This window comes from Otolemur garnettii, unplaced genomic scaffold (genome assembly GCF_000181295.1).
Source record: "Otolemur garnettii isolate 467f Iridium unplaced genomic scaffold, OtoGar3 scaffold00023, whole genome shotgun sequence".
Classification (NCBI taxonomy): domain Eukaryota; kingdom Metazoa; phylum Chordata; class Mammalia; order Primates; family Galagidae; genus Otolemur; species Otolemur garnettii.
The window spans coordinates 7,167,623-7,178,857 of record NW_003852418.1 but is presented as its reverse complement, the minus strand read 5'-3'; the positions used below and the strand labels follow the sequence as shown (position 1 = coordinate 7,178,857).

Here is an 11,235-nt window from a genome sequence, read left to right as displayed (position 1 = left end):
CCCTCGGTAGAGTGCTGTGGCATCACACAGCTCACAGCAACCTCCAACTCCTGGGCTTAGGCGATTCTCTTGCCTCAGCCTCCTGAGTAGCTGGGACTACAGGCACCCGCCACAACACCCAGCTATTTTTTTGTCGCGGTTTGGCTGGGGCTGGGTTTGAAACCGCCACCTTCAGTACATGGGGCCAATTCACTGAGCTACAGGTGCTGCCCGAATTTCATTTCTTGGATGTATTCCAAGGGCTGCTGTTTGCTCTTTGAAGCTGCCTGGATTCCTTCCTTTGCTTTCCATGTGCTCCTCCGACAATGGATTCTAGTCCCTCTCACACTTAGAATCTCTGCAACTTCCCCTCCTGAATCAATCACCCTGCTTCCTCTTCCACCACCTCTCTTTTCCTCCAACTAGCCCCAATTCCCTGCGTATAAGGGTTCATGTGATAAGATTGCTCATGTCATTAGGCTGAATTTACCCAGATAATCCAGGACAATCTCTCTATTTTAAGAGAGATCTCTTAATAGAGATCTCTATTTTAATCACATCTGCACAGCCTTTTTTGTCATATAACATATTCCCAAATTCTAGAGATTGGGGCATGGATATCTTTGGGGGGGTCATTATTTACACTATATATTCTCTCCCTGGTATATTAATTCCTTCAACAAGTATTTACTAAGCAGCTTTTATGTACATAGTGGTATTATAATCCTGGAGTTATAGCACTTGACAAGGCAGATAAAAATCCTTATCCCCGAGAGCTTACCTTATAGTAGAATGTTCTTTAAATCTGTTTTCATTATGTTCAAACTCATTAGGATTTTCTATCAATTTCAGTTTATTGAAGAGACTTTCCTGGCCAGGCATGTTGGCTCACACCTATAATCCTAGCACTCTGGGAGGCTGAGGCAGGGAGACTGCTTGAGCTTAGGAGTCAAGACCACCCTGAGCAAGAGCGAGACCCCATCTCTACTAAAAATAGAAAAACTATTTGGGCATTTTGGTGGGTTCTTGTAGTTCCAGCTACTTGGGAGGCTGAGGCAAGAGGATCCTTCAAGCCTGGGAGTTTGAGGTTGCTGTGAGCTATGATGATGCCCCAGCACTTTATCCATGGCAACAAAGTATGACTCCATCTCAAAAACAAACAAACAACAAAACACACACACACACACACACACACACCCTCTTGGAGTTGTCTGACCTGCTACAGTGTGGCTGGTTGCCCTGTAAACCTAGGCTGTCCCTTGAGGGCTTTCTTCATCCCTGTCCTGTCCTCCTAACTATACCAGTTCTCCTCACTCCTCCTTTTCTCCTATAACCTAAAGGTCAAAGAAACTGAGCAAATTATTCCTGTAGACTTTCTCATAGTCTGGATTGGACTGGGTCCTTGTAGTGTCTTGTTTTGTTTTTGAGACAGAGTCTATTGCCTTGGGTAGAGTGCTATGGCATCATAGTTCACAGCAACCTCAAACTCCTGAGCTCAAGAGATCCTCCTGCCTCAGCCTCCTGAGTAGCTGGGACTATAGGCACCCACCATGATGCCTTGCTAGTTTTTCTATTTTTGGTAGAGGTTGAGTCTCACTCTTGCTCAGGCTGATCACGAACTACTGAGCTCAGGCAATCCACCCCCGTTGGCCTCCCAGAGTACTAGGATTATAGGAGTGAGCCACCATACCTGGTCAAGGTCCTCATAGTATTTTAAAAATATGACACTATCCCTTAAATGTCCCATAGACTGGTAGTTAGAGATAGAGGCTTGATTAGATTCCAGTTTAATTTTTTGGCAAGGATATTTTATAGTTGGGACTGTGTATTTCCCAAGAATGTTTTATAGATGGACTATGTATTTTTAATCTAAAAATCCATTTCTTTCAGTTCTGGGATTTTTTTTTTTTTTTTAGATAGAGTCTTACTCTGTTACTCCAGGCTAGAACGCCAGGGCATCAGCCTAGCTCATAGCAGCCTCAAACTTCTGGGTTCAAGCAATCCTCTTGCCCCAGTCTCCCATGTAGCTGGGACTATGGGTGCCCACCACCATGCCCAGCTAGTTTGTCTATTTTTAGTAGAGATGGGAACTTGCTTTTGCTTAGGCTGGTCTCGAAACTCCTGAGATCAAATGACTCTTGTGCCTTGGCCTCCTAGCATGCTAGGATTACAGGCATGAGCCACTGTACCTGACCAGTTCTGGGATATTTTTGTGAATTATTTCTTTGAATATTTTCTTCCTTCCTCTCCTCATTTTTTTTTTTTTTTGAGACAGTCTTACTTTTCACCCTTGGTAGTGTGCAGTGATGTCATAGCTCACAGCAACCTCAAACTCCTGGGCTCAAGTGATTCTCTTGTCCCAGTTTCCCAAGTAGCTGGGACTACAGGCGCCCACCACAATGCCTGGCTATTTTTCTGTTGTAGTTGTCATTGTTGTCTGGCAGGCCTGGGCTGGGTTCAAACCTGTATGTGGCTGGTGTCCTGGCCACTGAACTACAGGCACAGAGCTCTCTCTCCCCATTTTCTATCTTTTCACTTTCTATAACTCTGATTATTCAGATATTTGACTTCCTGGAATGGCTTTCTAATTTTACTTGTTTATCCTATTTTTCATCTTTTTTTATTTGGGTCTACTTTCTGAATATTACCTTCCAACCAGTACTAAGTCAGACTTAGTACTTATGCAGAAAATATGAGCAGAAACCACTGTAGGTATTACAGGCAGAAAGGGATTGAAAGCAGGGAATTGGGTACTTACAAACTCATGAAAAGAGCCGGAGTTGCAGAAGTAAGGGGGACTTTTGTTTCACAGTCACCATAGCTGTGATTGACAGGTCACAGTGCCACTGCTACTCCTGCTGCCCTGAACATAACTGCCTGACACATACATGAAACTGCAGACTGGGCGATGGATCAGGGAGGATAGCCACTTTTATTTTGTTCAAAGGTAAAGTTCAAAGACAAGAGGGCTATGGTTTGGCTTAAATGAGAAGTTGAATTCACAAGGTAGTCTATGACATGTCGACTTAACGTGAGGTCTTTGATATCCACACAACCGATTTTGGCCTTTCATTTTAATGGAGCAAGGGCTGAGACCCTGACTTAGAGAGGTCTAATGATACAATTAGGAATAGAACTCCTGTAGTTCTCACTGACTTTGCAGGCTGTGTCAAGAAGGCTAGAATTCTTCTGGACTCAGCTAAATTGAATTTTGGTCATAGAATCACCTTTGTTCTCACATGAATGAGGTCACTGGAAAGGTAGGTACTGTCAATGTAAGAAAAGGGGGGGGGGATTCCAAATGTGCAATTTAATTTCATGATAGCTGGACCAGAAATACATTTCACAGTGTGTATAGATTCTGCAGATTTCTGTTATCCCTTCAGAGAAAGTGGCAAGACTTATCAGGCTCTGGTACTTCTTACCTTAGAAAGTTCACAGAGCTATCTACCTCCAGTCTCCTTCAGAGTGCTAGCTCGGCAAAAAGAGCCATTAATTTATTAGGTGTTTGTGTGCATATTTTAAGAATGATACATTTTAGCATTTACTTTGAAGAAAATATCTGTTATATGTATTTTAGATAATGTATTTTTATTACATCGTGGTACATAAATATATTTTCATGCCAGGCACAGTGGCTCACACCTGTAATCCCAGCACTTTGGGAGGCTGAGGCAGTGGATAGTCTGAGGTCAGGAGTTTGAGTCATGCCTGAGCAAGAGTGAGACCCCATCTCTAAAAAATAACCAGGCACTGTGGCAGGCGACTGTAGTCCCAGCTACTCAGGAGGCTGAGGCAAGAGGATTTCTTGAGCCCAAGACTTTGAGGTTGCTGTGAGCTGTGATCCCATGACACTCTACCAAGAATGACAAAGTGAGACTCTGTTTCAATAAAAAAATACATTTTCATTGTAAAATAACTAAAATATTAAAGATAAAAACTAAAGTCCCCTGTGATCCTCACCTCCATAATGCCATTTCTCCTCCTGAAAAGTAACCACATGTCAATCGTATAGCAGCATGCATCTGTTGTAGGGGGTTAGGGTTAGTGCTAAGGCAAGCATGAGAGAGCATGAGCTAATATGATTGATCTTAGCCCTTACTAAGAAACTATGAGTTAGAAAATTTTTCCTTTATTGATTTTTAAAATAATTTTAGCAAGTTTGTCATTTCGGTTTCACAAAGGAACTATTTACAAAAGTGACTGCCAGTATCTCAGAACTAGTAAGATTGGGGCTCTTACTACCCCTACGCCTAAAGGAGCAAGAGGAGAGTGCTGTTAGTAGGATCAGAGGAAGAGAGTTCTGTGGGGAAGGAAGGAAGAAGCCAGGCCCATATGGCTTCTCAGGGAAGTTCTGTCAGTCCAAATCAAGAGTCACAAAGATGTTGCTAACCATTTTTTATCTCAGAGGGATTGTTCATTATACATATGTGCCAAATAGATAAGTAGTTAACCAAGTTTAATATTTGGAAGTGCAGAAACGCTTTGTGAAAAAGATGAAAACAACCTGAACTTTTGCCAACAACTCATGGCTCTTGCATGACGACAAAACACCAGCTTACACAGCACTGTCTATGAGGGAGTTTTTAGCCACTAAACAAATAACTATATTGGAATACCTTCCCTACTCACCTGATCTGGTCCCCAATGACTTTTTTCTTTACCCCAAAATAAAGGAAATATTGAAAGGAAGACATTTTGATGACATTCAGGACATCAAGGGTAGTATGATGACAGTTCTGATGGCTATTCCAGACCATAGTGATATTCAGCAATGAAGTATATAGCACTTTTTCTAGGATGAGTTCATGAACTTAATTATCAGACCTCTTATCATTCCTATTTTCTCATTTATTTATATATTCAAAAGTAGAAACATTGAAACACAAAGGAAATAAGATAATAAACCTCCTGCCATTTTTGCTTATAACTTGTTTAAATAGTAAAGAAGTAGAATATCACAAATAAAATTGAAATCACTTTTATATCCTTTCTTCGTTCATTCTCCTTCCTCTCTCCCCAGGGGGAACCACTGACATGAATTAGTTATGGATATTTTCCTAGAATACGTTAATATTTTTATCACATACAGTACATATATATACACAAACTATACATAAAATTGCTTTATAGGCTCAAAATTTCCACATGAATGTCATTGTATTGTATGATTCATTGTGTAATTTGCTTTTATCACTCAGCATTAGGTTATTAAGACCTAAACATGTCCACATTTACAGATACAGTTCATTTTCACTATTGTTAAAATATTCATTGTCTGAATATACCACAATGTATTTATCTATTTCATTATTTCCCCCCTCCCTCCTTTCCTTCCTTCCTTCTTTATTTAAAGACAGAATCTTTCTAAGCTACTCAGGCTGTGTAAATGCAGTGGCTCGGCTTGGCACCTGTGGCTCAAGTGGCTAAGGCACCAGCCACATCCACCTAAGGTGGCGGGTTTGAATCCCCAGCCCGGGCCCACCAAGCAACAATGACGGCTGCAACCAAAAAATGGCCAGGCGTTTTGGCGGGGGCCTGTGGTCCCAGCTACTTAGGAGGCAGAGGCAGGAGACTCGCTTGAGCCCAGGTGTTGGAGGTTGCTGTGAGCTGTGATGCCATGGCACTCTACCCAGGGGGATAGCTTGAGGCTCTGTCTCAAAAAAAAAATGCAGTGGCTATTCACAGGTGTGATCATAGCACACTACAGCCTTAAACTCCTGGGTTCGACAGATCCTCCTGCCTCAGCCTCCTGAGTAGCTGAGACTATAGGCACATGCCATTGCACCTGGCTCTATTTCATTATTATACCCATTGAAAATTATAGGTTGGGCGGCACCTGTGGCTCAGTGAGTAGGGCGCCGGCCCCATATACCAAGGGTTACGGGTTCGAACCCGGCCCCAGCCAAACTGCAACAACAACAACAAAAAGAAAATTATAGGTTGTTCACTCAATACTGGAATGAACATCCTGGAGTGTCTCGTGGTTCTCAATTAGAAGTTGACCAGCTGCTGCACAGAACTTCTCTTAAGTCTTCCATTTCTTATTTGAGTGTGTCCAGGAATCCATCACCAACCATTTGCCTGGCCAGTGGAACATTGCATTTTATGTCTTTGTTAATGGTTTGGAACCCATAAAATCATCCATATCTTATTTCAGCATGAATGACCAAAATTCATTGGTTATTGCAGCTGGGTGGCAGGCATAGCGACTGTTCAAATGACCTACAGCAAGTCCTCAAATAATGTCATTTCATTATAATGTTAATGAGAAAAATATTGGTTTCATTATACCTCGTTTCACTTAAGGTCACAGTTTCCAAGAAACTGGATGATGTTAAATGAGGACTTAACTGTATCTGCTCCTTGAAATCACTGTGAGGATGAAGAGAAATATTGTATGTATAGCACTTAGCACAGTATCTAGCTGAAGGTACTCAAAATAACTGCTAACATGTTAGTAGTAGTATTGTAATCAAAATAACAACCTTGGTAGAGTGACTGAGAGATCCAGGGCAGAAGAGATGGAGAGATTTTTCTAAAATTTATTCTCCCCTTGGCAGGGCACAGTGGCTCATGCTTGTAATCCTAGCACTCTGGGAGGCCAAGGCTGGAGGATCCTTTGAGCTCAGGAGTTGAAAACCAGCCGGAGCAAGAGAGAGACCCCGTCTCTACTGAAAAACAAAAACTAGCCGGGCGTTGTGGCGGGCGCCTGTAGTCCCAGCTACTCAGGAGGCTGACGCAGGAGAATCGCTTGAGCCCAGGAGTTTGAGGTTGCGGTGAGCTAGGCTTCAGCCTGGACACTTGCTGGTATTTCCAGAGAAGCCAGCGCCTTCTGCCCAACTAAAACAGAAATGGACCCGTTGTGCTAACTTATTTCCGGAAGATGGCGCCAGCGAACAAGGCTGCTGCTGTCCTTGCGGGTCAGTAGCAATTTTCGCTATTCACAGATTGCTTATCAGTTTCACATGCATTATCTCAATTTGATTTTCCTTTTTTTTTTTTAATTTCAGGCTCCTTTATTCCATGAATATTTACAGAACATCAACTATAGGCAAAACATTGACATAATCATTGATGATAACATTGGGACAAATATATCAATTTTATGAGGAAACAAAAGCATTATCTACAAATCAATTATGAGATAAGTGTACTCATTACCACCACCCCTAGGAAAGTTGAAGATCCTAGCTAGTACGATTATGATAACTTAAAAATCCCAATGGTTTGTAGAAAAAATACAAATTTCATTACTTCCGAGTTACCAAGTTACTTGCAAATTACCAAAAACAATAGAAAAATTCAGCCATGTAGCTAACTTCAAAATAACTATACAAAATCAATTATATTCATATATAAAAAGAATTACAAAATAATATTAGAAAAAGAAAGGTGGCGTTGTATCAGCAACCAAAATAGAAAGTACCTATCCATATAGCTTTAACAAGAGTTGTGTAATTTTTTGGGAATACATAATCATTTATTTTTCAAATGATTTTTTTTAGACTCTGGTAAAAACATAATAAGGAAAAAAAATTGCTTGCTATTTGTATTTTGTCTTGTGTATTCTGTAACGAACAAGTAGTAAATGATTCTCCTTCATCAACCATTTACCAAATGCGGAATATTCCATCTATTCTTTCATCCCTTTTTCAACAAATGCTGACTGAGCACTTATTCCAGCCAAAGTGCAGCTTTAAATCTCTTCTAAAACAGTACTGTGACTAAGAAACAAACAAACAATATATCAATATATGAAATAAATACAATTCTAAGCCCCTGCTGGAGAGCTGTACTTTCACAAGATGAATGGGACAAGTTCTAGCCAATGATTTCTTTCTTGTTCTTCGTTAGTGCCAACTCATACTCTGGAAGGAGACTGATTTAATAAAGTAGAAGCCGCATAATTTAAGAGAGAAACTGAGTCAGGAAGAATCGATTCCTCTGCAGGAGCAGCCGAGGTGCTTCCCACAGACCATCTTCAGTCCTTCCCTAAGGCTATTTATTGATCTGAGGGCAGAGCGTTTGGTCCCTAGACTACTTAAAATTTCTGAGCAGGCAAAAGAAAAAAAAACATAAAGGGAACAGAGAGAAGGCGCTGAAGGGCTTTGCGGGAGGAAAGGTCAGCTGGTCTGGATTCTAGAATTCCAGACAGAATTGATTTTGCAGGTCCTTGAGCTTTGCAGACAGGCCACAAGCATACCTGGAAACCAGGAGATGTCTCTTTCTATGGGGAGGACAGAGTGGGCTCACACCCACGCCAGAGCTGGGGGGGGAGCAGTGAGCTCACCTGATGATCACCTCAGCAGTGAAGCTTTATGGAGTATCAAGAAGGGCTACCGCCATGGGTGAAATTTCTCTCTCTCAATAACCACTCTCTGGTGCCCCAAATGCCACCATTAGTGTCCTTTAAAACAAATATTGCAGGAATTAAGATAGGTATGTGTCTGTGATTATATTGGTTTGGAGAATAGTCTGCAAATAGACACATCAGATGTGAACATGGGTTATTTTGAGCTGGAAATCCTGGAGTAAGTATGGGAGATTCATGGAAGATGGGAAAGGGATAGGTAAAAAAAAAAAAAAAAAAAAAAATCACATTAAAAAGGATGCCCATGATTAAAAGAATGTTTATTATTTGTTTTGATTTATGTGAAAGATTACTTCTATTGCTTGTGTATGTACGGACATGCATGAAAGATGTCCACCAAAATATTAGCAGTAATCACCATAGGGTGATGAGGTTTCAAAGGATTTTACTTTCTTCCATATATATATATTTTTTTTTTTCTTTTTTTACCAGGGCTGGATTTGAACCCACCACCTCAAGCACATGGGACCAGTGCCCTACTCCTTTGAGCCACAGGCACCACCCAACTATACATATTTTTAAAATAATTTTAGTGAGTATTTAAATCAGGAAAGGGGGGCGGGGAATCAAGAGCACTCTGGCAAGCCAAATGGGAAAAACAATAACAAAAGCTGAGCCATTCACTCTGCTAAGCTGAGTTGGAGACAAGCCTGAGCAAGAGCTAGGCCCTGTCCCTGCTAAAAATAGAAATACTAGCCCGCTGTAGTGGGTCATACCTGTAGTCCCAGCTCCTTGGGAAGCTGAGGCAAGCGGATTGCTCAAACCCAAGAGTTTGAGGTTGCTGTGAACTGTAATGACGCTCAGGCACTCTACCCAGGGCAACAGAGTGAAATTCTGTCTAAAAAAAAATTTAAAAGCTGAGCCATTCAAATTCTAACTCCTCCATTCCCTGGCATTAGAACTCTAACCAAATTACTTAACCTCTCTGAACCTCGGTTTCTTCTTCTTTAAAAGCAAAGATGGAGTGGACAGCTTTATTTTTGTCTGCCTAGCATCCTTTCCCTTCTGATTTCCCATTGGGGAATCACCACAAGCCACTCTCACATAAATCTATTAGATTTGAGAGAGTCTCACCCAGAGTTCAGTGATGAACCTGAGACATTGGCCTAGCTAATCAGTTTATTTCATCACCCTCCTTAATCACAGTGATTGGGTTAGAGATACATCAATAACTCGACCTGGGCCAATAAGAGTCAGGCCTAAGATATCCCCCCCCCCCCAAACTATGGGGAAAGAGCAGCTTTTTGTCTCTACTTGGGTCCTGAGCTGGTGGGAATATGAACCTCGAGTTGCTGGTGGCCAACTTGCCTTTATGATGGGAGCGTGTGATTAAAAGTAGGTCCAACATACAGTAGAAGAGAATTGTAAGAAAAAGATAGAGTGAGGCAATAATATTTAAGACCCTAGATCCAGCTGTACCTGAGTTGGAGGATACTTCCAGAAATAATATAACATACTGATTAACAGCGTAAACTGTAAGGAGCAGACTATTTAGGTTCAAATCCTGGCTTTGCTCCATAGAAAATGACTATGGGAAGTTGGGTAGTGAAGGAATTTGTTCAGAGCCTATGGGATAGATGCTAGAATCACTGGGGACCCCAAATCAGAGATTGAATGGCAGGAATAGTGTCTGCATTCACAGCAACAAACAGAATTCATCTGCCGCCACGTGTGACCTTCTGCCTTTGGACACCCAATGCTGCCCATCACTCCAATGCCATTGTTGTCACAGGCACTTGATCTTGCTGCTGCCACCAAACCTGCCAGAGAACATTCTCCATTCGAGTCCGCAAGTCCAAGTCCATGGCAGATGCACCTGATCAGCAAAACCTAGTCACACACTCATGTCCCTATGCCAGGGAGGCTGGGGAAGAGATCAGATGGGATTTCTGCCTCCTCTGTGGGAACTAAACTCTGGGTTCCAAGAAGTCCAATGACCTTAAACATAGGAAGGGGAGATTCAGATGCTGGAAAGCAACATAAATAAATAAATAACGACTTTTTAGGAGGATGACCACAGTAAAATTGTCGAAGCCTCAGTATCCAAGTTTTCCTATCTGCAAAATGGAAATAATATGTATTGGTACCATCTTTAAAATATTACTTAGAAGGCGAAAGGAATCGAATATGTGGAAAATTCTTAGAATTATGTCAGCCGCATGATGGTTTAATGAATACCAGATGTGATCTCTCAGTTTTACAAACTTTTTGGCTTAAGCCATTTGCGAGTTAGTTGTTATGGGTTTTTTTCCTACTTGCAACTTGCACTGATGGTCCTGACTAATAGGAGGACTAATGATACACAGGGTTGTTGTAAAGCTCGAAGGGGAAAATCTATGTGTTTCTGGTGTATGAGAAGCTCTCGCTAAACAATAATTACTTATTACTAATATTAATACCATTACTGCTAAAAGATGGTTCTCTATGATCTTTACATAATTGGTAAGGGCAAGATTTTGTAAGAGGTACCTGAAATGGCAACCTAGGGAGGTGTTTCTGATGATTTGGGGTTTCGAGAGGATCCAGGACATCAAAGAGAGGGAATACTGAGGACAGAAAATGGGTACATGGACAAATTCGGAAAATATTTTTGGAATGGACAGTTGAAAAGATAAAAGGATTCATGAAGAGGTTCTCTTCTTCCAGTGAGAGTTACATTGATTACAGGAGACAGACTCTGAGCCAGGCACCATGCTGGCTGCTGGAATGACAGAGATGACACATGACACTGTTTCTATTTTCAAGAAGTGCCCAGGTACCTACAGGGCTTAGTCTGGTAATAATAAGTGACAGAAGCGGGCCAGATGTGAGGAAAGAATGTGAGTAAAAGAAACACTTCACATTCTTAATTAACCCATGGTAAGAAAAAACCACACTACAAG

The 11,235-nt window shown here is 41.4% G+C and overlaps 1 long non-coding RNA gene across 1 annotated transcript in view; it reads left to right on the top strand.

Annotated features, from left to right (window-relative positions):
* LOC111724466 overlaps positions 1-6,572 on the top strand; it is a 15,188-nt gene extending 8,616 nt beyond the window's left edge. The window contains exon 3 of the long non-coding RNA XR_002772768.1: positions 6,543-6,572. This is a non-coding gene — a long non-coding RNA (uncharacterized LOC111724466). The remainder of the gene's footprint in view (positions 1-6,542) is intronic.
* The last annotated feature ends 4,663 nt before the right edge of the window (positions 6,573-11,235 follow it).